The following is a 27,000-nucleotide window of genomic DNA, read 5'->3' as shown; positions in this document are numbered from 1 at the left end:
ACTGAAGAAGGACTTATTGTCTGAAACCTTTGTTTTTACTCCATTAAATTTGTTCAACATTGTGGAGTTTGCTTTTTTCTTTTGCCATATGGTTTCAAGTCCCAGCCTATCCAGGTCTGGCAATAACTTATCTAATATTACCTTCTCCATTATTTTTCCACAACATGAAAGTAGACTTAAGGTCTATATGATTCTGGATTTGTCCTACTCCCCTTTCCCTTAAAGACATGTTTTATAATTGCATGTCTCCAATCTTGAGGAATTACCCCGCATTTATATGACCTAGTGAATAACAGATATAATGGTACCATAAGTTCTTGCTGAAGTATTCTCATGTCATTGTTACTAATTCTGTCTCCTCCCTGTGCTTTGCTTGGATCCAGTTCATATCCAGTTCAGATCATATGTTATTGTCTGCTATATTTTTATAACTGAATGTGTAAATATCTTATGTATAGTATTGTTTTTTTCCCGGGCCTCTGCTGAAAAACAGACAGCTCTGTCCAGTCGGACCTCCCCGCTAAACAAATGTAAAGTAAAATAAAATAAATAAATAAGTTTGCACAGTTCTTTTTCAATATAAATTAATTTGATTCCAGTATCTGGGGTTACCTGGATGTCACTAGGACAACTTATCACCCCTTTTGTGGAGCCAAACTGTTTTGCATAAAATTTTGTAAATATATCTAGAATCTGTTGTGTCTGAGAATAAATTTTAGAATCTGCACAGAGTTTATCAATGTGTGTGTCTTTCCTCCTTCCACATCTTAAGTATCTATAAAAAGATTTCCTATTATGCTCAATATCTTTATATACACTTTCTTCAAAATTTTCTTGATCTTGTCTCACACTATGCTTAATCTGTTTGTCCAGCTTGTTTATTTCAGTTTTCAAAGTTGTAGTTCAACCTCTCTTCCCTTTCTTATATTTTTTGTCTCTCACCTTATTCAGCTATCTTGTTCTTATGGAAATATATCCCCCTGATTTTATATGCCTAGATCCTGATGTTAAACATTTTTTTTTGCACTCAAACAATTTCTCTTTAAAACCTTTCTGCATTCCATCTGCAGTTTTTCCACTGAACACCACACTCTGGTTAGTTATACAGAGTGACCATATAATCTGTAAATAACCTTCTGTGTTGTTGTTGTTTGTCTTTTTGGCTTTTCCCAGTTAGGGGTCCCCACAGCGGAACTCCGGTCTGCTAATGATTGGCAGTAGATTTTTTTATGGTGCGAAGTTACCAGCCCGATGCCCAACGTTCAGTGAAAGCACACCCATTAATGCATGTCTTTCGGAGGCCACTCAACCACGGGGAGGACATGCAGACTCCACACAGAAGGCACTCCAGCCGTGAATCGAGCAGGAGAACCTCTTGCTGTGAGGCAACAACGCTACCGCTGTACCACCAAATAACCTTCTGTGTATTGGTTTAAATTTCAGTTTGGCAGAATTATCTAGCAATAAATTAACTTTTATAACCCCATGATCACTGTACATCAATGGTGGTAAAACTTGACTTAAAGTAACAGTAATTTCATTAGGAACACAAACAATGTCTAGTATGTTCCTTCCCCTGGTAGGTTTTATTTTTACAATCTGAAGTAATTGTTGTTCCTAAATATACATTGTGAATAATTTTCTTACTAACATTGCTGAATCAATATTCTTCCAGTCTGCTTCTGATAAATTTAAGTCCTCAGCTAATATTATTCTTCCCTCCTGTGTTTCATGCAAGAAATGCATGAATTCCTCTAGATTATCTACACTTCACTTTGGTGGTCTATAAACTCCAACAATTGTTATATGTTGCAGGGTTGTCTTTATTGTCACAGTTACACAGTCTATAGCATTGATGTTATCATTGAACATGTGATAATTACAGGTCTCATAAATATCTTTAATCCCTATCAAAATACCTCCACCTGATTTTCGGTTAGAATGTCTGTTACAGTAAAAACATTTATACCCTGACAGACCTGGTTTCCAGTCATCGTTTTTAACCATGTTTCACAAACAATAACAACATCAATCTTGTGGAAACATAGGAAATTTTCCAATAAAATAACTTTATTATTAATGCTCCTAGCATTAATAACCATCAGACATGCATCGAATGTTGCTATCTGTGAACTGTTAAATTTTCATCCTGGCAAAAATCCTGCCAGGTGTTTCTCAAATATTCTAAAATATCTTCTGCAAAAATGTTCTTCCCTCATTTTGACAAATGTACACCATCCTGTCTGAACACGTGTGCCAAAAACTAGGTTTGGATGCTCTACACATGTCCATTGTTTAAAACAGAACACTTTTTTCATTTAGGAATTTACCCCAAAAATCTTTTCATTCACCATAACCTGACTATCTTTTCTATAGGTGATTTGTGAAAAATATATCCTAACACCAGTAAAAGCTATACCATCTAAGAGGGCTGTCAGTTCCCTACTAACAGTCAGAGAAACCTTATGGATGACACCATTTGTACCAACATGAATAAAACCATACTTCTTTACATCCAAGTGACGCCTCCAGGTGCATATGCAGTTGACGCCTACTGACGCCTCTATGTGTCAAATACTTCTTTATATTTGCATCAATAAGTCCAAACCACGCTATGTACGAGGTTTTAAAAGATTTCATCTTAAAGCTTATATGATGACAACCTCAACTGCATTAATATTTGATCTTTGTCTAGGTATTATCTGTTATTTTTATGATATTAATTTATGTAGATATAATGTTCACATTTGTCTAAATATCTCAACAACCAAGTAACACAGATAGACTTCCTTAGCCTCATATGAAAGCACTCAGCTAGATGAATAAAATGCTGCTGACCGCATGTGTGTAACTTGAGTGGTTGAGTAGATATTGCAAGTTGTTTAGAAAATATTACAAACATAATAGTTACTGTGTTTACTGTGACTTATAAAATTCAGTTTAAGACCTAGAGCCTATATAATATCAGCACTACAAAAATAGTTTCTGCTGAAGGGTTTGCCATTTCTGCTTCTTTCATAATCTCTAGGGTTCCAGAGATATGAACATTTGTTTGAAATGTGAGGACATAATTTGATTCTGTCAAAAAGCTTAGGCTTTACCAAACAAACTATCAAATAATTTGTTTAATAGAGTGTTATTTCAACTTGCTTATGAAACATGCAGAAACTGTTAAAACATGCAAACTTATTTTTCTTCTAAACATAAACTGTATTTTGCATTGCTAAATGCTACAACTGTTACTGGGATACGTAACACCACAAACATGAACACTATAATAAGTATATGGCAGGGTTGCCTGGGCATCCTCAGTACATCATCACCAACAAGTTAATAAAGGCAATGGCCATTTCCACACCCATACATGACAACTGGTGAACAACTGAGACACACCCCTCACCTTGAGAATAAATAGAGCTCTTTCTCTGCTGCTAACCAGCACTGAGCAACACTTGGATAGCTTCCTGATAATAACTTAATAAAGAATTTGAGCAGACTAAGGTTCTCCAACATTTCTGTTCTAAACCAATTGAATGGTAACTTGAACTGAGATTTTTTGCCAGCATTGAGGAGAAAGACTAAACTTATTTTTAGACTATACTTAGATTTAAACTCCAAATCTGTAGCACTGCTATCAACTTCTTTTTAGGCACAACAAGGATGACGCAGAGATACAGCTAACGGGCAGACACTATTACACAGCATAGCCCTCTGAACATTGGAAGACACACTACCACACTTTTACTAAGCCTGATTATTGGAAGAACATCAAAGCTGGTGTATTCCAACAGACACCAATAACTCTGGGCCTCATTTTAACCAGACTTTTCACAGTGGGTTCTCCTTTATAGTCTTGCTTATATCTTGCTTGCCATTAAAAACAGTAACTTAAAACAATCTTTAGACCAATTAAACTACTGATTTTTAGCTTGCCACTCAGTGAGAAAGGGCTGATTTCCTCCGTTTTTTTGGGGAGAAAATGAGTAAGTTGGTGAGTCTTTTGCCCCCCCCCCCCCCATTGTGGGAGGGCATTACTCTCATCACTGGGACACTGCTTTTGCTCTTTGTTTATTTGTAGGGGGAGTGACAAAAGAATGAAGCAAGGAAAAATGTAGGTATCAGGCTTCATCCCAGTAATGAGAATTTTAACATCACATAAGATGGACATTACATCCAGCAGCATAATAAATGATCCGATGATGAACAGAAATGTGGTATGTTAAGGTATTATACATCATAATTTATACACTTCTTAGGATTAATTATTAACTGGGTTATAGCTTCACAGACCTCATATCTCCTGACTGTCCATCTAAGGCAAGCTGCAACTATTGTTATGCAATTGTACATCTCTGCATGACATGATTGAGTAATAAGTTAAGTACATCAATAACAGACACGTATGAGTATTAATTATTCAGAACATACATGCAAATGAGACAACACTGATCATATCACCTTTTATGTGTATAGCAGAAATACTGTTCAAATGAGCCTATTGTGGTATGATTGTTAACATATAAAGGCAGTGGCGGCTGGTGACTTCAAATCAAAGGGGGCTGCCAGGAGACAGCTGAATGGGTGGGGTCAATGGGAAAGGGTGCAGCCAACTGAAAAGGGGAGGAGCTATGCTCAAAACCATAAAAACTGTAACTTTAATTAAATATGCTGCCCTGGGTGCCAAACCATCGTTATGAGAGTCCAATCAAGACAAAATGAAGTGTAGAAGAAAAAAAATATTTCAAAGCATTGGCTCCATGACAGCTTACTTAATATCTAGATGGAAATAAAAAGGCTGTGAGGCATGAAAAAATAAATTACTTTTTAAATACATTACTGGAATGCCAGTCAAAATCAAGTATAAGAAAAACAAGCAGAACTCAACTCAAACCACTTCTCCTTGCACTGCAGTTCTGATTATAATTTAATATTCAGCTTTATTAAAGTACCAAGTAACATGCTGAAAGTAGCAATCTCTGTGATACCCCCACTTGTAAAAATTTTTATTATCCAAAAAAGACCTGCTGCCTGACAACAACTATCTACTTGTTTCATGGGGAAAACATGATCAAAGTAAAAAATGAAAAGCAAACAAGAAACAAGCTCAAGATACATTGCTTAAAGGATTACTGTACAGGTAATGGATGACACATGATAGATTGGCATTCTGTTTGGTTTACAGGTAAAGCCTGCAAAGATGACTGCAAGTCTCCAACAAATGTAATGAGCTTCTTAAAATAATGTAATCCTGCCCTTTATTACAAATACTGTCATATGAATTTCAATACCCAAAGCTTACACGTTATCTAGTTATGTAAGAATTCTCTGCATGGCAACAACAGAAAGGCTTTCAATGTTGGCAGTTCTCTAACAGTACACTTATTAAAGCTTACATGCATCTTATAATCTCAGACAAGCTTACCTGATGGTCATTAAAACACTGCTACTTAAACACAGAGCAACAGGCACTTTCTGAGTAATAATAAGCATAAATCAACAGTATAAAAATATGACAGAAACCAGAACATTCTGCAAAATCAAGGACAGAATAAAAGTAGCATTTGTGTCTACCTTGGTTGCGGGGGGGATACTCTGCACATTTACACTGCATAACTGCTCCTTACCTTGCTTGGACACATCCAGAGTCACTATATGGGGGTGTGAGGTGCAACAAGTATGTCACAATTTGAAATGTCTCTGGCTGACTGTGATGGCCCTGACACATTTGTCATACCTCTCAACCTCAGAACAATAAATATGGACAGAACCATACATAGAAGTGGGACAAAGGCCCAAAAATAAGGACAATTTTTAAATATTGCTCTTATAAACTTAGAAAAGATAATAGAATAGTAGGTCTTGCAGTAGTATGAATTTTATGATAGGTATGAAATCTGAAACTCAAATGTCTGTCATTATTTTCTAACTTCAGTCTTTAATGATTTGCCACTAATTTGCCAAAAAACACAATTTTATGAAAAATGGACCAAAAATGTGATGCAAAAATATAAGATATCCACACAATACAGCTGGGAACCTGTCAAAGAAGGGACACTTTTTTAATATTAGTACTGCTAACTTGAGCAGCTGACAAAATAAAAGAATCTACATGCATTTCTGAAATAAAAGTAATCTATAACTCTGGTTATTACAATAATTTCTTAATTGTAAGCCCTCCACGTTTTCTTCCAAAATTGCCATGTTGCGGCGGGATTATTTGGGGAAGAACAACATTTTGAGCCAAAATCAGGGACAGTTGAGAGGTTTGGATATGCCTAATTCTATAAAGCAATTTATTTGCATGTACCTCTCAACCTGTTAATGCAGGAAATCTGGACAAGGCCAAATATACTGTGGGAACATATAAACAGTACTATAAATTGTTGTATAAACTGAGACAATTGATAGAATAACAGCTCTTGCTTTAGCATGCATTTTTCTGAAGTTTATGAAGTCTGAAACTCAGTGTCTGTCATTATTTGGTGATGTAATTCCTAAATTATTTGCCAGAAAACCACAAATTTTATGAGGAACAAACCAAAAATAAGAAGCAAAAATCTATTCATTCTGTGAAAATCTGGACAGTTGAGAGGTATAGTTCAGCTGGGGCTGTCTTTGAGTTTGCCACCCTTCCCCCTCACAAAATCATGGTCGAATGGAGCCTCCCCCCTGCAGTCATTCCAATGAACCATTACTTGGCTATTTCACCCCATTTACCATAAACACTAATGTTCATACTGCTTTACTTCTAAGATGATTTGGACTTCATTTGAAAGTTTTATTTTGCATTTTCCAACACAAACACTAAGACATCTGCTAAATAAAGCAATGCAATCTCACAATGAAAACAGACTTAGCATTAAAACTTCTCTGCCTTTGAAACTCACTTTCATTGAAACAGCATTTTAACCAACATTCAAAGAAAATACATTTTGCCAGTGGCAGATAAAGATTAACTTTGGGCTGTTTTCAAATCATAAGCCCCTTGCACGCAAAGCATATACATGGTCTTTGATACACCTTCCTGATTATATTAAATTATATTCCTTCTATAATATAGTACAGTTGTTAGAGGACATTTTAAATTTGTTTTGAACATTTTCCCAGTAAACAATTAAACAAAATGCATGCACCAATAATGACAAAATTGCCCAATTCAGAACATTTTTTCCAGTAAACAATTTCTATCATAAACGTCTACTCAAACTTCTGCAGTCCACCAGTATCAGTAAATATGCACTATCTCTGAAGAAGTAAAAGTCATCTAAATAATTCCTCATTATAGAAATCTGTAACTAATGAAGAGGTTGCTGCTAGCAAACAACTTTATATTTCATTGTTTCATCTACAAATAAAGTGCCTGTTGCCCTTGAGGAATAAATTGCCTAAGTTGCATTAAAAAATGATAAGCTAGTAATATTGCAATAGGGAATGGATGGCAAACTGATAGGTTTATAGTTACTAGGTATCTTCACCAAAAAGGACTGCAGCATCCACCCCCTTTACAATACAGTACAGTATCAGCAATGCATCTATCTACTGTGGGAGTAGAACCCACAGCCTTCAGCATCAAAAGTAAGTACACTACATTTTGTGCTATTAACAATGCAAGCAGACTTGGCATAAGCAGCACTAAACATTTGTTGCCCTGCAGCTCTCAGCTTCTTGTAAAATCTACTTGACACTCAGCTGTATCTCTGAACTTTGCAGCACAAGAAATCTGGAAAAAGCCAAACTTTAGGGGGGGGGCAAAAGACCACAAAAAACAGGTACACATTTTAAACATTGCTTGTATAATGTTGGAAAGTTGTTAGAATAAAATGCTGTGTTACCACCATACATTTCACTGCCAAGTATTGAACCCAGGATTCTATGCAAAATAGTCAGAGAAATATACCACTATGCCAAATCATCTGCTTTATGAAAGAAAGGAAGACTGAAACCTAAATGGCTACCATTTAGTTAATTCAGTTCTCACCATAGCTGTCAACATCTTAGCACAAAACACCTGAACAAAGCCAATAATGGGGGAATACAGCCCCCAAACATATTCAGTAGTTCAGTTATCACCATAGCTCTTAGCCTTGGCACAAAAAAACTGGATGAAGCCAATAATGGGGGAATGCAATCCCTACAATAGAGACAAATTTCAGATATCCATTGAGGACACCAGAGCAAACCCACACAAACATGCAGATGTTACCCCAGCCAATAATCAAATCAGACAACCTGTAGCTATCAGGCAACAATGCTATCACTGCACCACTGCACTACTAGCTGTGTTAAGAAATAAAAATACAGAAACCACATATTTTATGAGGAACAGAACAAATATGAGGCAAAGATCTGTAAATTTTTTACAGATGGTGGTGGGTAGGGAATGCAGGCTCTTGCCACTTGGGCCCAAGGTACAGGGTTCAAGCCTTATTCTCTACCCACCACCATGTAGCAACTGGGGCATTACACACACACACACACACACACACACTGAGCCAAACAAGTCACCAGATCCATACATGCAACCTACCTGAGCCAAAAGTTGCCATATCCAGCTCCAAGTTGGAAATCTATCCTAGTAGGAGTTTCACACACCTGCTCAACCTATCTATCCTGTGAGAGCACCAGCCTTGTTGTCCTCTTCTTCCTGCCAGTGCACCAGCTTCAGCCTGCCTGTGGATGTTACAGTCTGATCCCCTTCTAGTCTATGTAGTTCTAACTGTATAGACTGCTGGGAAAATTTGGACTTGCATGTTGCCTTTGTAATCTGAACTGCTGGTGGAGACAGTCTGGATTCTGTGAGCATGCTCCAGACCAAATATTGGGAAATGCCACGAGTGCACATGCGTGATGTTCTGGACTTGTGGTTATTTTTTATTTTTTTTCATTCTTGTTATTTTCTTTTCTTTTTGTTTTATTTTCATGTTTTATAGCTGGGGGGGGGGGGCTGCAGTCCTGCAGTCCAATAGCACGAGCTGCCCCTGTATAAAGGCTTGATTGTGCCTAATGTCCTGCAGGAATATCTTGCCAGATATGAAATTGCTGTGACTGATTCTGAAACACATGAGGGACCAAGCATATGAATGTCAGTAGAAGAATGGACAATGTAAACATTATGAAGCCAGATATTTTTAGGCCAATATGTTTGAAAAAAATATTCACAGTTGGGACATTCTGTATGGTGTACATTTAACTCTGCAGCCTGTTCAAGAACTGAGAATAACAGTCTTGTCACTCTGCTATTATCCTGTCTTTACACAGGGCAGTGAAGCTAAACACAGTAAAAAAATCCCAAGATTTTGATATAAGTTGAGTACTGCCATTTCCCATAAGTTGTAGGTGCTGCTCAACACCAGGCATTGTGCAGATACAGAGAAGAAATATTTAGAAACAATTTTCAATAATGCTCTAAAACTTAAATAATTGCTAAGATAATAGGTTTATAGTTAATATGCACACCTTATTTGACCTCTATAAATTTTGCCAATCAAATGTCTGGAATTACTTAATGGCTCCAATCCTCAATGATTTGTCAGAAATTCAGAAATGTAGTGATGAAGACACCAAACATTGAGATGCATAAATGCTAAAATCATTTGGGATTCTGTACAGTTTAGAGGTATTTTTGTACAATAAAGTGTTTTCAGTATGGATCAAGAAGGGGTGGGAGAATAAAAACATGAAGAGGACAGAAGGAGGACAGTGGTGAGTTAGTAACCTATCCAGCACACACTTAAACATATAATAGTAAGAAGTGAAAACAATACTTAATTATATGACATATGTCTGGATTTGATCCCTTGACATTATAAAATAAAAGTGTACAGAGGGGATATTTAGCTCAGCTCACCACATAGGAATCCATCTTATGGTAAGTAGAAATCACACATTTTAAGGGACACTGAAAACAGGTTGCAAAAAGGTAGTTTGTAGGCATCAGCCTTCATTTCAGTTATATCAAAGGTAACATCCTCTAGGGTGTATGTGATATCTAGCATCCAAATAGATATGCAAGACCAACTGTATCTCACTTTGGTATTTTTAGTCTATTTTCCTATAGCTCAGCAGGCCTAAGCATGTTTGCAAATAAGTAACTGTAGTAGTATTATCTAAGGCAACAATTCAGCAGTTTTTGCCATAGGAAGTGAAATACCATTGACCATCACTCCACATCGCTGCATGATGCAAAACTTCATGCAAATGCTGAGTACAAGAATTGAAGGCTTTTTGTATGAGTCATTACTGGCCAGGTGTGTGTGATTACATTTTTTGGCCAGGTTAAACATATGAAAAAGGGGTTGATATGACAATGGTGAAAATGTGGAGCAAGCAGAGGGTAGGACACAGGGAAAGCATAAAAGAATGTGCAGGATGGTGGTGAGAGAACAGCATAGCTACTCACGTTGTCACAACATAAATGTGCACTTGTAAACAGGATTTGATGAATATGGAAAGACACCATACCAGAGATGGGAAGCAGCAACAGAATAATATGGTTTAGTCAACTGGACCTAATCAAGTGTGCCAGGAAGCCACACATACAGTAGATGAATTAGAGAGCTATGTATGGGGCATCCTTTTTTATTTTTTTGGAATGAGAGGATTGTTGAGGAAGGTGTTTAGGAATAAGAGGGTCAGGTAGGTGGGCTAGGATGGGCAGCAGGTCCAAAGAGACAGGAGATAAAAGATGGACAAGGATGGTAGTGGACATAAAAGGTTGGGGGACACTATGATTTGGGATAAGTAGGGGACATGAGAAGCACATCCTTGTCCAGCTTGGTTACAGTCAGAATCTCATTCTCACTCAAAGAACTGTCATCACTATCTCCTGTTGCAGATGCAGTAGTCAGTGTTGGATGTGGTATTGACTTGGTGATTCAATGTAGGACTTTCTCAATTCTATCAATTTAAACAATGATGCTCCACTCCATTATGTCCTACACGAGCTCTGTCAGCACCTGATGGCTGATAAAGTCTCTACCTTCATAGTACTCCTGGTGGGTACCACTGCACCAGCACCAGGGGAAGACCTATCTGATACATTTGGAGCAGACAGGGCAGGAGTTTTGAATACAATGCTGACAAGCTGTGACCCAGAAGTGCTGGGTGTGTCTGGTGCCTGTGGTGCTGCCACCACAGACACCTGGGGAGGTATAGCAGGCTTAATTCCAGAGGTCAGTCTACCTCCCTGTGCTGATGGTCATTTGTGCTTTAGCGGCAATGTATCCAACAAGAAAAAAATAAATAATAAAAAGAAAAAAGAAAAAAAAAAAAAAGAAAAAGATAGGGTTAGTGGAGACAAAACAGAGATAAGATCAATGGCATATCACCTTATTATTCAAATACATAAGCAAATTTGACACATAAATATATACACCTTTTCCACATCTGGATAAGATATGAAGGCATTAATGAACCATAACATAAATCAATGTCATTGCTATTATATATGACATTTATTTGACTGTGATATATCATATTTATACTTTCCAAATTAATAAGTTCATTTACCAAAATGTATTTGTTAATGTAATTTAATACTGTAGTAAAGATTTTAGAAATAATATTCTGGAGTTATAACTAAGTTCTGCTTCTGGGAGTTGAACCCTCACACAGCTAAGGTGATGTATTCATTGACTAATGCAATCACTGAGAGCTATTGGAGTAAGCATGTATGCCTCTGATAAATCTTAGGTATGGCTGCTCAAGCTGACATGGACAGATGGCCTGAAAAGTATTATCTGGCTTACATTCATACCTGGTGCATATTTACTCCATGCTTGTCTGAAGTGAGTGATTTTCTGCTGATGCACCTAACATTTCTGGGCTATCTCTTTTGCAGCTGTACAGTAGGGGGGGGGGATTATGAAAGCATAATGAATAACAGAATTGGCGGGATAATCCATGTTATATCATTGACCATGCTGGGTCACTATACTTTCACAACTGAGGGCTGATTGTAAACTTAAAGTCATCCTATCATTGGCTCATGAGGTCCAGCTTGTGACTGACATTGTTCTCCTGTATGTGGTATGCCAGTTGCATTGGTGACAGCTTTGGCCAAGCTATTCCATGTCTCAGCCTTATACTGATATCCAGTATAGTTCCACCTGCATCAGCCTACAGCTGGAGCACTTGACGAGGAGTGCCACAAATCCTGGACTCCACAATACCCCACCATTGTGCTGTAAATGGAACACCATCCTTACATTCACCAGTCATGTCTACAGACATCAGGTTAGAACTATATGTCTCAAATGGCACCCAATTCAGATTGTGCCTTCAACAGCCTGTGCACAAAGATGATTTACCTTGCCAGCTACATTTGAGCAATTGAAAGCACAAAAATGGCTTGGCAGAAACACTGACAATACTTACGTTCAAAAGCATAGGAGGTGTGAAACATGACACTGAGATTTGGCCATGTGTGATGCTCAGCCTGTTTACATATGTTCCAATGTTAAACACTGACATGCTTTAAGGTTATTGCGATAATCACTGCAGGTTGGAAGTAATATCATATAGATTATAACATATTGTTTTTTGGGACTTGTATACTACTGAAATTGATAGTAACACCATGGAGCTGAACCCATGAGGAAAAAGAAGGATAAAATGTTATCCTTTGCTTATTAATATTTAGTGCCAAAGGAGAACTTCCTTTTTAAGTATTAATATGCGATATGCTGATTTAAAAATGAATGGAGCTATAATTAAGGGATGGTTGTATGTGTGTGACATTAACTGGTCATGGTAATGCATTTCTATGTAAAGGCAGTATTTGTGGTTGGAAATGCATTTCAGATGCATGGAGCTGCATGACACATGTATTATATGTTGGTGATGTTACATGCATACTGTCCTAAACACATATGTATGACATTTGATGACTCATAATAATTATAACAAAACTACTGTGCACATCATACCTATGCAAGCACATTTACATTTAACTATCACCATTTTCATGTCTAACATACTTTACACACATTATAATAATAACAGACTTTTAAAATCAATCTATAACTGTCAGGATGGCTACTAGTGAGATGTAAAGACGTAATCCAGCATAAATGACACATATTTCCACATTCCTCGTTTTAATGCTTTTGTGTTATCTCACTTTACATACATATTTCCATATTCCTTATGTTAATGCTTTTGTGTTACCCCAATTTACAAACTGGCATATGTTACATCATCCATAGCACATGTTGTTAAGGCTTGATTTGTGTAGTGGGAGCACTTCGCTAAACACTAAACAAAGAAATCTAACTTCTGATTATCTTCAAACCAGGAAATTAAGAGCTGTTTTGCATTTGGTCTAACTTGTTGTAAATAAATTATTTAACTTTTTGTAAGCAAATATTTTGTTTCTTTAGTTTAATTTGCCTTGTTAAAAGTTCCCGCTAGGCCTCTGGGTCAGGAATAGTTTCAGTGAGAGGGAAACTACTTTAATGATAATGGGCCTAGTTAGTACTGATCTGCTTACTGATTGGATTATTGCTGGTTTCGTAAAGCTATACAGTAGAGAATTGATTATCCAAACTAATTGGGAACTAGGGTAGTTCAGATAATCAAACTGTTCAGATAATCAAACATGTAACTGAACCAGATAAAAAGACTTATAAAATCTTGTTTTTTTCTGCACGCATGAATACACTTTTCAACCATTCAGTGATCCCACTGGACAATAAAGAGTATTTTTCACACACAAGTTGGTTATAAGCTCAAAATACATGCTCAAGCAAATACCTATAATGTTTACATAGTCAGACTTTATGAATTTTCCAACCCTGAAACTTTGGAAGGCCAGTTTGGATAATTGATGTTTTGGATAATCGATGTTTGGATAATCGACTCTCTACTGTATATCACTGTCACTGCAATTTAGTGTAGCCTGTCTCTGTTTAATTTCCCCAAGTCTTTTTGGTTTCTAATGCCATAACAGGAATGGACCCTATTCCTAAGTCAAAGTATTATTAAAGTTTATGAAATTAGTATCATTTCAGTCTTTGATGTTAGCCAAAAGTGTTCTTCACAGCACCCACAATGTGCCCAGAATCGACTCCTTCCTCAATTCACACAGAGTTACAGGTAGTCTGGGTGACCATTAGGCCTTGATTGGTATGAGGGGAGCTTCTGCTAAACACTACACAAAGAAATCTAGCTTCTGATTATCTACAGAACAGAAGATTAAGAGTTGTTTTGCACTTGGTTAATATATGTCTTCTTGTAAGTAAATTATTTGACTTTTTGTAAGTAAATATTTTGTTTCTTTACATAAATCTGCCTTTCTTAAAAGTACCTAACAGACCTTTTGGTCAGGAAGAGTTTCAGTGAGGTGGAAACTGCTTTAATGACTAGGGGCCTAGTTAGAACTGTATTGTACTGATCTGCTTACTGATTGGATTATTGCTGGCTCCTTAAAGTTATATATCACTGTCCCTGGAATTTAGTGTGGCCATTATGGCTTGATTGGTGTGGTGGGAGAATTTCTGCTAAACAATAAACAAAGCTAATTTATCCAGAGCTGCTCATTGTTTGGAGACAACACCAGAGAATTTGACAGATGTTTCCATTCTTGGGAAGACAAATTAAATTAAGTATTTATTTATTTATTATTTATTTATTTAAATTTGTTGACCGGGAGTGTCCGACTGGATGTGGGTCCATTTTCAGCGGAGGCCCGGGGAGAAAAGCTCCACAGTAAAATAAACAGACAGTAGTTACATTGGATTACATAGTGATTAACAATTTAACATAGAAATTACTTACAACATATTTACAGATGAAGAACATAGTACATCAGTAGACAACTAGAATCTTTATCTGTGAAGTACATAACAGGCATTAACAAATGTAACAATGAGAAGTTCCTGCTGTATAATAAGTACTAGGCTTATGAGCATCTGAGCTTGCTATCATCAAGGTAGTTAGTGGAGGTGAAAGAAAGGTAGTAGTTGGATGGGGTGGATGATATTAGAGTGGGAGTTGCAAGGGCATAGCCAGCATGTTTTTAGGTGCGCTTTTAATAAAGTTTTGAAGTTGGTGCATGATGATACGGAGGTAATTGTGGGTGGGAGTGAGTTCCATAATTTGGCTATGGCGCAAGAGAATAGTACTTCACCAGCAGAGTTATTGGCTTTAGTGATCTGCAAGTGATTTTTGTTGCTGGATCATAGTGGTCTGGTGGTGCGATAGGGTTGGAGTAGATTCTGGAGGGATGGGACATTTAGTGGATGGTTTACTAGTTTGTGGGTGAGTGAGAGTTGATACCACTGAAGGAGGTGAAGGAGTTCAAGCCAGCCCAGTTCAGCAAGTGAGAGACAGTGGTGACTACGGTAGGATGCCCCTGTGGCGAATTTTGCGATTTTGTTGTAGCAGGTCTCTAGCTTGTTTAGATCACATTGCCTTAGGTTGGTATATACTGGGGAGGCATAAAGTAGGGTGGAGATAAGGTGGGAATTTGCTATTGAAATCTTTGCTGCTTTGGTGAGAAATTGTTTATTTCTGTATGACGCTCCTAGTTTTTTGTGGACTTTTTTTATGGTCATGGATATGTGAATGTCAAATTTTAGTTTATTGTCTATTTCCACTCCTAGCAATTTGGTGTGTTCAGTTGGGTATATAGTGGTGTTGTCTTTTGCTGTGATGTTAAAGTGAGAGTTGTTTTGAGTATGTTTGGTGGGTTGGAAGATGAGTAGTTTAGTTTTGTTTGGGTTGAGTATTAATTGGGCATCGGATAACCATGTTTCAACAGAGGAAAAGGCTTCCTGTGTGACTTTTTGCAGTTTGGGTAGGGACTGGGCTGAGCAGATGATGGTAGAGTCATCTGCATATTGGATGAGTGTGCCATGTTTGGTGGCAGAGGCTAGATTATTGGTGTAAACAGAGAAAAGTAGGGGTCCAAGGATGGATCCTTGGGAACCCCTATGGAGACAGGTAGTTGGGGAGATATGTCATTCTGCCATACAACGGATTGTTGGCGGTCAGACAGGTAACTCTGAAACCAGTTGGTGACTGATTGTGAGAAGGATAGGTTATTGAGGACAGAGATAAGTTGTTTGTGTGGGACCATGTCAAATGCTTTAGATAGGTCTAGGAAAGTAGCAGAGGAGAGATAGCCATTGTTTTTATGCTGAAGGATAGTGTTAGTAAAGGAGAGTAAGGCAGTGGTGGTGCTATGGTTTGGTCGGAAACAATGCTGAGTACTGGAAAGGAGGTTGTTAGTAAGGAGGTAGTGTGAGACCTGAGAGTGTATGCATCTCTCTAGCATTTTGGAGAGTGGAGAGAGAATAGCTATGGGGCGGTGGTTAGTTCTGCAGAGGTCCGCCTTTGTTGAGGGGAATTATATGTGATACATTCCACAATGTGGGAGCGTAACTTTCTGACAGAGATCGGTTAATCAAGATGGATACTGGGTAGGCCAGAGCATCAGCTGCGATTTGTAGGTATTCACTTGGGAGGTTGTCTGCTGCTAATTTGGTGGGTTTAAGTTTAGTTAAGAGTTTTTATGTTGGAGGTAGGTACAGGAGAAAAGAGAAGGCGGTGGGGAGATTACTAGTTGAAGGTGTGGGTTGGAGGGAGGGTTGTGTTGTTTAGCTAGTGATAGTATGGTTTGTGAAGTGTGTGTTGAATGAGGTAGCAATATTTTCTGAGGAGTGAGGGATGTTAGGAGGAGGGTACTGACTTTACCTGGGTGGAGGATGGAGTTTATGGAGGACCAGAATTGTTTGGGGCTGTGTTGTGAGGAGTCTAGGGCAGACTGGTAGTATTGGAATTTGTCCCGTTTTATTAGCTTTTTGACTCTATTGCATAGTTCTAGGAATTTCTGTCTAGCTGCGGGGGTTTTGGTTTTGCGCCAGTGCTCCCAGGCTTTATCCCTGTTTTTCATTTCTGACTTAGTGGTTTTCTGTAGCCATGGGGAGGGTTGTGCTTTGGTTCTGGAAAATCTTATGGGGACATGGTAATTAAGGATGTTGAGGAAGGTAGTATTAAAAGAATCAACTGTGTCATCTAGACTGAGGTACTTTAGAGCATGCCAGTTACATTCTTTGAGGGATGAGATGAATGTGAGTGGGTTAAAGTTTATTTTTTTACGTATTTGATGATAGATGACAGGTTTAGCTTGGTACAGGTATTTTTTGAGTAGGAATGTTGGGGAGTGATCACTGTGGCTATCTGATAAGCAGCCTGTTATATATGACTCTGGGTTCTTACTGACTAGTATCCAATCCAGGGTAGAGTGCTTGCTGGAGTTTTTATTTATCCTTGTTGGTGACTGGACTAGTTGGGTGAAGCCATGAAGGTGTACATGATGGGTTGGATTGTTGCCAGAACAGGATTGCCAGTCAATATTGAAATCACCTAAGATGATAGTTTCTTGGGAGAGATGGTGGGTAGACCAGCTGAGGAGGTTTTCTAGTGGAGGGATGTTTTGGCCAGGTGGGAAGTAGCATCCAGTTATGTTGATGGTTTTGTTTTGGTTAATTTTGAGGTTGGTATATATTATTTCTTCATTGCCTATTTGTGGAGCTGATGATTTTAAGATCTGGATGTTTAGATGTTGTTTAAATATTATAGCTACACCACCTCCTTTTTTGTTTAGCTGGTCAACTCTTAGTATGCCGTAACCTGTAGGGAGTATTTGCTCACTGGTAATGTGAGGTTTTAGCCAGGTTTCTGTCAGGACTGACTATATCTGGGGAGTATAAGTCTATGGTGGCATGGAGTTCATGGACTTTGTTGGATATACTTCTAATATTTAGGCTTAGTAGAAGGAAGTCACTTGGCTTTCTATTGGCTGTAATATGGGAGAAGTTGTGGTTTCTAGTCTGATTATGAGGATTGGGGTTGGAGATGGTAGGGCCAGGGTTGGGGTAGATGTCTCCACTTAGGGCTAGTTTTGATATGCATGAGATTATTAGTTTTCTCAGTTTTTGAATGTGTTTGTTTATAAGGGAAAGTTTATGATTGTTCTCTGTGGGTAATAGGTATGGTGGGAGGGTTACTATGTTAAGTTGTAGCGATGCTTTACGTTTGAGTAATATAGTTGGTAGAATATGTGGGGAGTGCATAGGGATGGTTCTTGAGCTGGTGGGAGGAGCTGAGTTTGGTTGAGACATGGGTGGTGGTGTGAGTAGTAGTACAGTGGTAGTGGTTGAGTGGGGGAATGATGGAGCTTTGGTAGGATGCAAGATATGCAAGGAGAGTGCATGCAGTGAGCAAAGGAAAGGTATGCTTGTACATGTCAGTTGAGGAGGTGTGATAGTAGAGGGAATATGGAGGAGGTAGTGTTGGGTTAGCGCTGTGGTTGGCTATTGGAAAGATGGGAGGGGTTTGAGTGCAATAAAGGTGGGATCACTGGGGGTGGGAGGGAATAGGGGGCAGGGCGAGGAGCGAAGCGGGTAGAGACCCTGTTAGGTTCTTGTATGAGGGGCTGGAAACAATCACAAAGCAAGACAAGTATGTGTTAAGAACAATCACAATTGACCAAGGACTGCTCTGAAACTGTAAGTCTTGACTTAATTTCTCAGGTGGAAAACCAGGATAACCTTGTATCAGTAGGCTACTGTGGTATAGTTTAAATAAACAAACACACAGTATTGATCAGTTATGGATACTATTTGCTAACAGAAGGGAATAAGAGAAAGTGGAAGATGTGTGTGGTGGGGGGGGGGTTGGGCTGCTTACAGCCAAAGCACAGTGCTCTCCAGGGGAAAATGAAGATTGGCTCAAACAGTTAGACACATACTCAAAGTTAACTGTAGCTGTTTGCAGACAGTTCAGACCCGGACTGCACTTTTCTTATAGGAATGTTAAAGGTGGTACCGCAGTTGAATACTTAAGAGTGGTGTTAGGTCTAGAAAAGAAGAGTACAGAGAGGAGTAAGCACTTTTGAGATGGTAAATATATATTATAAAGATTATAAAAAACACACTGAGCAAATAGTTACCATATGCAGGACAATGTCCTGAACCACTACTTAGTATATGCAGATACTAAGCCAATTGGAAGAACATTAGAAAACAAAAACCCAGACAGTTATGCAGCCACAGATAAAAATATAGCGAGCAGCAATCTGTCGTGGTTCTCTAATGTGATTCTATCCACCAGTAACAGCACAAACGTATAGAAATAATTTAGACACTAGTATGAGCTGTCTACAGACAACACTATTACATGAATAACATCAGTGAACAAGGTGCAGCTATGCAGATAGACCATACATAGTATTATACTAGTAACAACTTGGTGTATGCCATAGTAACATCAATAATAAAGCATAAAACATATTAGATGTCTAACACAAGTCAACATAAACATATACAGTTGTAAAATGTCTAATACAATTCAACATAACTAGGCATTTACAGTTGTAAAACACTTACTGGAGGGACACTGAGCCTTCATGGGGCCTGTAGCAGAGTGGATTGTAGTTTTACAAATGGTGCCTGCCACAGGTAATATTTATTAACTCTGGGATTGTCTTAAGGTAATAAACAGGGAAGGGGAGGGGAGAACAAGGGTGTGAGCAGGCAGTTCTTTGTACTGCTGCTAATGAGCCAAAGCAAGAAAAGTATGTGTTAAGAACAATCACAATTGACCAAGGACTGCTCTGAAACTGTAAGTCTTGTCTTAATTTCTCAGGTGGAAAACCAGGATAACCTTGTATCAGTAGGCTACTGTGGTATAGTTTAAATAAACAAACACACAGTATTGATCAGTTATGGATACTATTTGCTAACAGAAGGAATAAGAGAAAGTGGAAGATGTGTGTGGTGGTGGGGGCTGGGCTGCTTACAGCCAAAGCACAGTGCTCTCAGGAAAATGAAGATTGGCTCAAACAGTTAGACACATACTCAAAGTTAACTGTAGCTGTTTGCAGACAGTTCAGACCCGGACTGCACTTTTCTTATAGGAATGTTAAAGGTGGTACCGCAGTTGAATACTTAAGAGTGGTGTTAGGTCTAGAAAAGAAGAGTACAGAGAGGAGTAAGCACTTTTGAGATGGTAAATATATATTATAAAGATTATAAAAACACACTGAGCAAATAGTTACCATATGCAGGACAATGTCCTGAACCACTACTTAGTATATGCAGATACTAAGCCAATTGGAAGAACATTAGAAAACAAAAACCCAGACAGTTATGCAGCCACAGATAAAAATATAGCGAGCAGCAATCTGTCGTGGTTCTCTAATGTGATTCTATCCACCAGTAACAGCACAAACGATAGAAATAATTTAGACACTAGTATGAGCTGTCTACAGACAACACTATTACATGAATAACATCAGTGAACAAGGTGCAGCTATGCAGATAGACCATACATAGTATTATACTAGTAACAACTTGGTGTATGCCATAGTAACATCAATAATAAAGCATAAAACATATTAGATGTCTAACACAAGTCAACATAAACATATACAGTTGTAAAATGTCTAATACAATTCAACATAACTAGGCATTTACAGTTGTAAAACACTTACTGGAGGGACACTGAGCCTTCATGGGGCCTGTAGCAGAGTGGATTGTAGTTTTACAAATGGTGCCTGCCACAGGTAATATTTATTAACTCTGGGATTGTCTTAAGGTAATAAACAGGGAAGGGGAGGGGAGAACAAGGGTGTGAGCAGGCAGTTCTTTGTACTGCTGCTAATGAGCCAAAGCAAGAAAAGTATGTGTTAAGAACAATCACAATTGACCAAGGACTGCTCTGAAACTGTAAGTCTTGTCTTAATTTCTCAGGTGGAAAACCAGGATAACCTTGTATCAGTAGGCTACTGTGGTATAGTTTAAATAAACAAACACACAGTATTGATCAGTTATGGATACTATTTGCTAACAGAAGGGAATAAGAGAAAGTGGAAGATGTGTGTGGTGGGGGTGGGGCTGCTTACAGCCAAAGCACAGTGCTCTCCAGGGAAAATGAAGATTGGCTCAAACAGTTAGACACATACTCAAAGTTAACTGTAGCTGTTTGCAGACAGTTCAGACCCGGACTGCACTTTTCTTATAGGAATGTTAAAGGTGGTACCCGCAGTTGAATACTTAAGAGTGGTGTTAGGTCTAGAAAAGAAGAGTACAGAGAGGAGTAAGCACTTTTGAGATGGTAAATATATATTATAAAGATTATAAAAAACACACTGAGCAAATAGTTACCATATGCAGGACAATGTCCTGAACCACTACTTAGTATATGCAGATACTAAGCCAATTGGAAGAACATTAGAAAACAAAAACCCAGACAGTTATGCAGCCACAGATAAAAATATAGCGAGCAGCAATCTGTCGTGGTTCTCTAATGTGATTCTATCCACCAGTAACAGCACAAACGTATAGAAATAATTTAGACACTAGTATGAGCTGTCTACAGACAACACTATTACATGAATAACATCAGTGAACAAGGTGCAGCTATGCAGATAGACCATACATAGTATTATACTAGTAACAACTTGGTGTATGCCATAGTAACATCAATAATAAAGCATAAAACATATTAGATGTCTAACACAAGTCAACATAAACATATACAGTTGTAAAATGTCTAATACAATTCAACATAACTAGGCATTTACAGTTGTAAAACACTTACTGGAGGGACACTGAGCCTTCATGGGGCCTGTAGCAGAGTGGATTGTAGTTTTACAAATGGTGCCTGCCACAGGTAATATTTATTAACTCTGGGATTGTCTTAAGGTAATAAACAGGGAAGGGAGGGAGAACAAGGGTGTGAGCAGGCAGTTCTTTGTACTGCTGCTAATGAGCCAAAGCAAGAAAAGTATGTGTTAAGAACAATCACAATTGACCAAGGACTGCTCTGAAACTGTAAGTCTTGTCTTAATTTCTCAGGTGGAAAACCAGGATAACCTTTTATCAGTAGGCTACTGTGGTATAGTTTAAATAAACAAACACACAGTATTGATCAGTTATGGATACTATTTGCTAACAGAAGGGAATAAGAGAAAGTGGAAGATGTGTGTGGTGGTGGTGGGGGGGGGGGGGGCTGCGGGGCTGCTTACAGCCAAAGCACAGTGCTCTCCAGGGGAAAATGTAGATTGGCTCAAACAGTTAGACACATACTCAAAGTTAACTGTAGCTGTTTGCAGACAGTTCAGACACGGACTGCACTTTTCTTATAGGAATGTTAAAGGTGGTACCGCAGTTGAATACTTAAGAGTGGTGTTAGGTTCAAAGTTAACTGTAGCTGTTTGCAGACAGTGCAGAAGTATCATTTTGTACTTGCTTTAATTGTTTTCATTATAATGTGAAATATATCTGTGCTATTTATTGTTTTCTGCACTTCTTTAAAGTTTAAAACTTGCATTTTTTAAGTACTGTAACGGCATTTAAATACATTATATCCAGTGATTTTAGGCTAGTATTAGGCTTCTGTTTGTGGTTCCTTAACATCTGTTCTCCAAACCATCAAGTCATTTTTACACTGAGTGTCAAAGTCTGCACTCATGTGGCAGGAGAGGCCTGATTTCACCTACCTGAGCTGGGGACTGCAGGTAGAAACTCATTGTGTGCTTATTTGATTGGCCCCAGGGCATACTCACTGTAAAACATACCTTGTTCTGATCGTATATAAGCCTTGCATCTACTCAAAGCTGCTGGTCTTGCAGCGGTAGTTATTGGTGCCTTGTATACATGTAATGACCAGATCTCATTTCCCTATAAAACCTACCACAGAACTTTACAGCAATCCCACAGGCAGCAAGTTTACAGGGTGAGCAGCATAAATGCATTTAGTTAGGAATATCTAAGTCTACATTACATTATTACAGCACTCAGGAATATTTCTGCTCAAATAACATCTGGTTTGGGCACTGGGCAGCTTTGCTGAATAGGTTAGCTGTAGATTACACCAATGTAAGCACCTATCCCTCATCCATTTACAAACACCCTCTACTCCTGTCCCTCACAAAGTACACATTAGGACCGGGAACCATGGATAGTCACTTTCCTGCTATCTGTGAATTTAGCTTGGTGGGCATGGGCATCCTCAGGCAATGTAGCAATGTACAATGTACACTGACAACCATTTAATTATTGGACAGACAAAGTATGTGAAGTATGTGATAGATGTAGTTACACATTGACACTGGAGGCCAAACTCTCACATACAGGCACAAAAAGTAACAAACAGGTTGTTCAACAGACAAACAACAATAATCTCACCCACAAAAGACCAGACACATTGAAAGACCAGACGCATGGACCCACATATGTGGAGGTGCTTTCATGTAACTTACCCAGACTTCAAAGACCACTCAGGCACAGTCCTCAGAAACTCCACATGCACATAAACAAAACAAAACAAAACAAATCCCATCACAACACATAAAGCCACATCTCGTTGTGTCTCATCTACCAGTCCCATAAGGTGAAATGCCCAACAACCCAATATTTTGGTCATAGGAGACTCCATTGTGAGATACAGTGATGTCCCTCTTGCCAGACTGAATAAGGAGAAGGTTACACTTAGTTGCCCACCTGGGGCCAGGATCTGCCAGCTCACAAATGCACTCAGATCACTTACTCATAAATACCAGTATGACTCTGTCATAGTCCATGTGGACAGGAATGACCTGAGATATGCCTCCTTAGACTATAAGAAGAGAGATTGAGCTCTCAGAATATGGGTCACAAGCAGGTATTAGCATAGTATGAGTAGCATTCTACTGTCTCCAAGGATGATGTCACAATCCCAACAGAAAATTATCTGCTTTAACAATTGGCTTAGCTACTGGTCAACCTGGGAGGACATGATCGACAGGGCACACTGCTTTGCCAGGCAGGCTCTTCACCTGCAACACTAGACTTTCGGATATTGCCCAAAACATTATCCACCCCTACAGAGCCTTTTTAGGCACTGCTGAACAGACAAACCTTCCTACAAAGCAAAAGCTACTCCAATGTGTTACTGTTCAATGCTAGGAGTCTCAACAAGAAACTGCACTTCCTAGAACTCCTCCTTACCTTGAAGAATGCTCATATCTCTCCAGTTACTGAAACATGGTTCAAAGCCATTGGAAGCACTCCAGCAGTCCATGGCTATAATGCCTTTCATATATTCTGACCACCTACTGAACATGAAAGAGCAAAAGGAGGAGGTATATCTATCCACATAAAGGATAAGCACACCTCAAGGGTCGTCCAACAGTATGACATGATTGAGCTACTCCATGTCCAACTAACCATGAGAAAAATCCATTACCATATTATTGTTAGCTACAGATCCCCCACCATGAACCAGGAAAGACATACATCATACCTAAAGTTACTAGAATTCCTCATCATTCAGCCTAATACCATACTCATGGTGATTTTAACTATTACTAAGATTACAGACCTATAAGCTTGATTAGTTTATTTGCAAGGCCATGGAAAGAATAATCATGGGCCTGCTAAATAAACACTGGACTCAATTCAACTTGGCTTTATCAAGGACAAGTCATGCCTGCTGAATCTGGTGGACTTCTTTGAGAATGTCACTAAGGTCATGGATGTAGGTAAAACAGTGCATACCACCTAGATCCACATAGCCAAGGCATTTGACACAATTATTCACTCTGGCATTATAAGTAAACTCTCAGAACTGGGCATAAATCCCTACATCAGATGGATAGCCAATTGGCTCAAGGACAGGACCCGTGAGGTTAAAGTGGGTGATTCAAGTTCCAGCAAGAGGCCAGTTACTAGTGGTGTGCCACAGGGCTCAGTGCTAAGACCAGTCCTGTTTGAAAAACTCCCTTCTATGCCTCAACAAGCAAATTAGATCACTAGTGAAAATCTCCAAAGCAAATTATGAGTTGAAACTAGCCTCCAAAACAAAGGGGAAACTCCAAATCCTTCTTCAGTTACCTTAGGAACTTCCATAGCAAAGCCCAAGTTTATTCTGAACTAGTACTTAATGGTACCACTTACACTGATCCTGCTGACTTAGCCAACCTGCTGGCTGATAGGTTCAGCACAAACTTCATCCCCTTATCATGCCCCAAAAGCCCAGTCAACATCCTCGATTCTTGTCCCACACTTCACATGAAGTATTAAAGGGCTTATCCATGGCAAAGAACACAGCTTCCATGGAACCTGATAGTATCGCAGGCTGTATTCTGCACCATATCCAGCAAAAACTAGCTTCACCATTGAGCACCCTATTCAACCACAGCCTAACTACAGGCTTCATTCCAGCAGAGTGGAGAATTGCCATTGTCATGTCTTTGCACAAAGGTGGTGGTACTACTGACCCAGGAAACTATTGCCTCATCAGCTTGACAAGTCTGATCTGTAAAGTCATGGATCTCATAAACATGGACATAGGCAATCTCTAAGCACTCGACCCCACCCAATTCGGATTTGTCAAGGGCAGATCTTTCCCTGGATGAGAGAAAGTCAGTACATACAGCTTACCTCTACCTGGCCATGGCCTTTGATACAATCCCCCACTCAGGCATCATCAAAAAGCTAACACAACTTGGTGTTAATCCCTAACTAGTCAGATGAGTGGCCAACTGGCTCACAGATAGGACCCACAAGGTCAAAATAGGTGCTGCCACCTCTGACAGCAGACCTGTCACTAGGGGTGCACCCCAGGGATCTGTCCTGGGACCCCTACTGTTTGGCATTTACTTCTCAGAGGTCCAGGCAAAGACAAAGGGCCTGTGGCTGACCAAGTTTGCGGATGACTGTAAGTCGGGTGCTGTCATTGACTCCCTAATTGATGTTACCATACTGCACAAGGGTCTCACAGCTACAGATAACTGGTGCCAAAGTCATGGCCTTAAGTTAAATGTAAAAAAAATTATTATCATACCATTTGGCAAAACTACGGCCCCTACTGATTACCACATCAATGGCAACCCCCTAAGCATGCAACCTGTGGTGAGAGACCTGGGTACTCAGGTTGACAACAATCTCACATTTGACCATCATGTGGCGGCAGTGGTCAGAAAAGCCTTTTACTTGGTTCATTTTATAAGTAAAGGGATTGCATCCAGAAAAAAAGGAGGTTATTACTTCTCTGTACTCCTCCCTTATTAGACTTATGATTGAGTATAATGCCCTGTTTGGCATGTACCTCTCCAAACACCTGCACCAACTGTAAAGGCCACAGAAATACCTCACAAAGAGAATAGATGGCCTCCAACACCTATCCTATGTGGACAGGCTTAAATGACTATCACTCTGCTCAGTATGATGCAGATTGTTCAGAGGTTATCTGTTTCTCACCTACAAGGCAGTATCGGACCCCGCCCTACTAGAGGTGCTCCATATCTGTAAGTCTAACTCCTCACGCATTGCTCACTCAGTAGGCCTAAATCTAATATGCGACATCAACAAAACCTGCTGGAGAGGCAGGTTTGTCTCCCAGAGGCTGCCGTTTCTCTGGAATAGATTTCCCATACATGTCAAACAGCCCTCTTGAAATGCAACCTTGATGAGTGGATGGGAAACCATAAATTTGTTCCAGGGGTTCCAACTTTGTCCCTCATTGACAGGGGCAACAAGTGCTGACTGAGGTTTCTTTTTTGTGGATAAACACTTGGTTAGGCTTGTAAGGGCCCCAAGGCCATTAGCCTAGTAACCTCCTATGATATACTTTTCAAGTGCCAAGATGAATGAGAAAGGCCTATAGGTGACAAAGTTTGCAAACGACTGTAAGCTGGGGGCAATCTTTGAAACCCTCAGTGATGCCTACATAAATTTCCCCTCCCCTTTCCATAACTTCATAAATTAATAAGTTTTAAACTCTGTCTACATTTGTCCATTCTTGTGTTACATCTGCCTATAACAACTAAACGACATATCACTTTATGCTTTACTAACTTGCTCCATTCTGTGGTTCAAATCCTATGTATCAACTTCACTTATGGATATGTTTCTGCTGTCTGTTTTTAAGCTAAGTATGGTCTAAATCTCATGCCAAAGTATATTTCTTGCTTTGTTTCTGCTGAAATGTTTTTTTTTTAAACTTTGTATA

This window comes from Protopterus annectens, chromosome 2.part1, assembly GCF_019279795.1.
Source record: "Protopterus annectens isolate FY-2018-M chromosome 2.part1, PAN1.0, whole genome shotgun sequence".
NCBI lineage: Eukaryota > Metazoa > Chordata > Ceratodontiformes > Protopteridae > Protopterus > Protopterus annectens.
Note: the sequence above shows the minus strand (reverse complement) of the source record.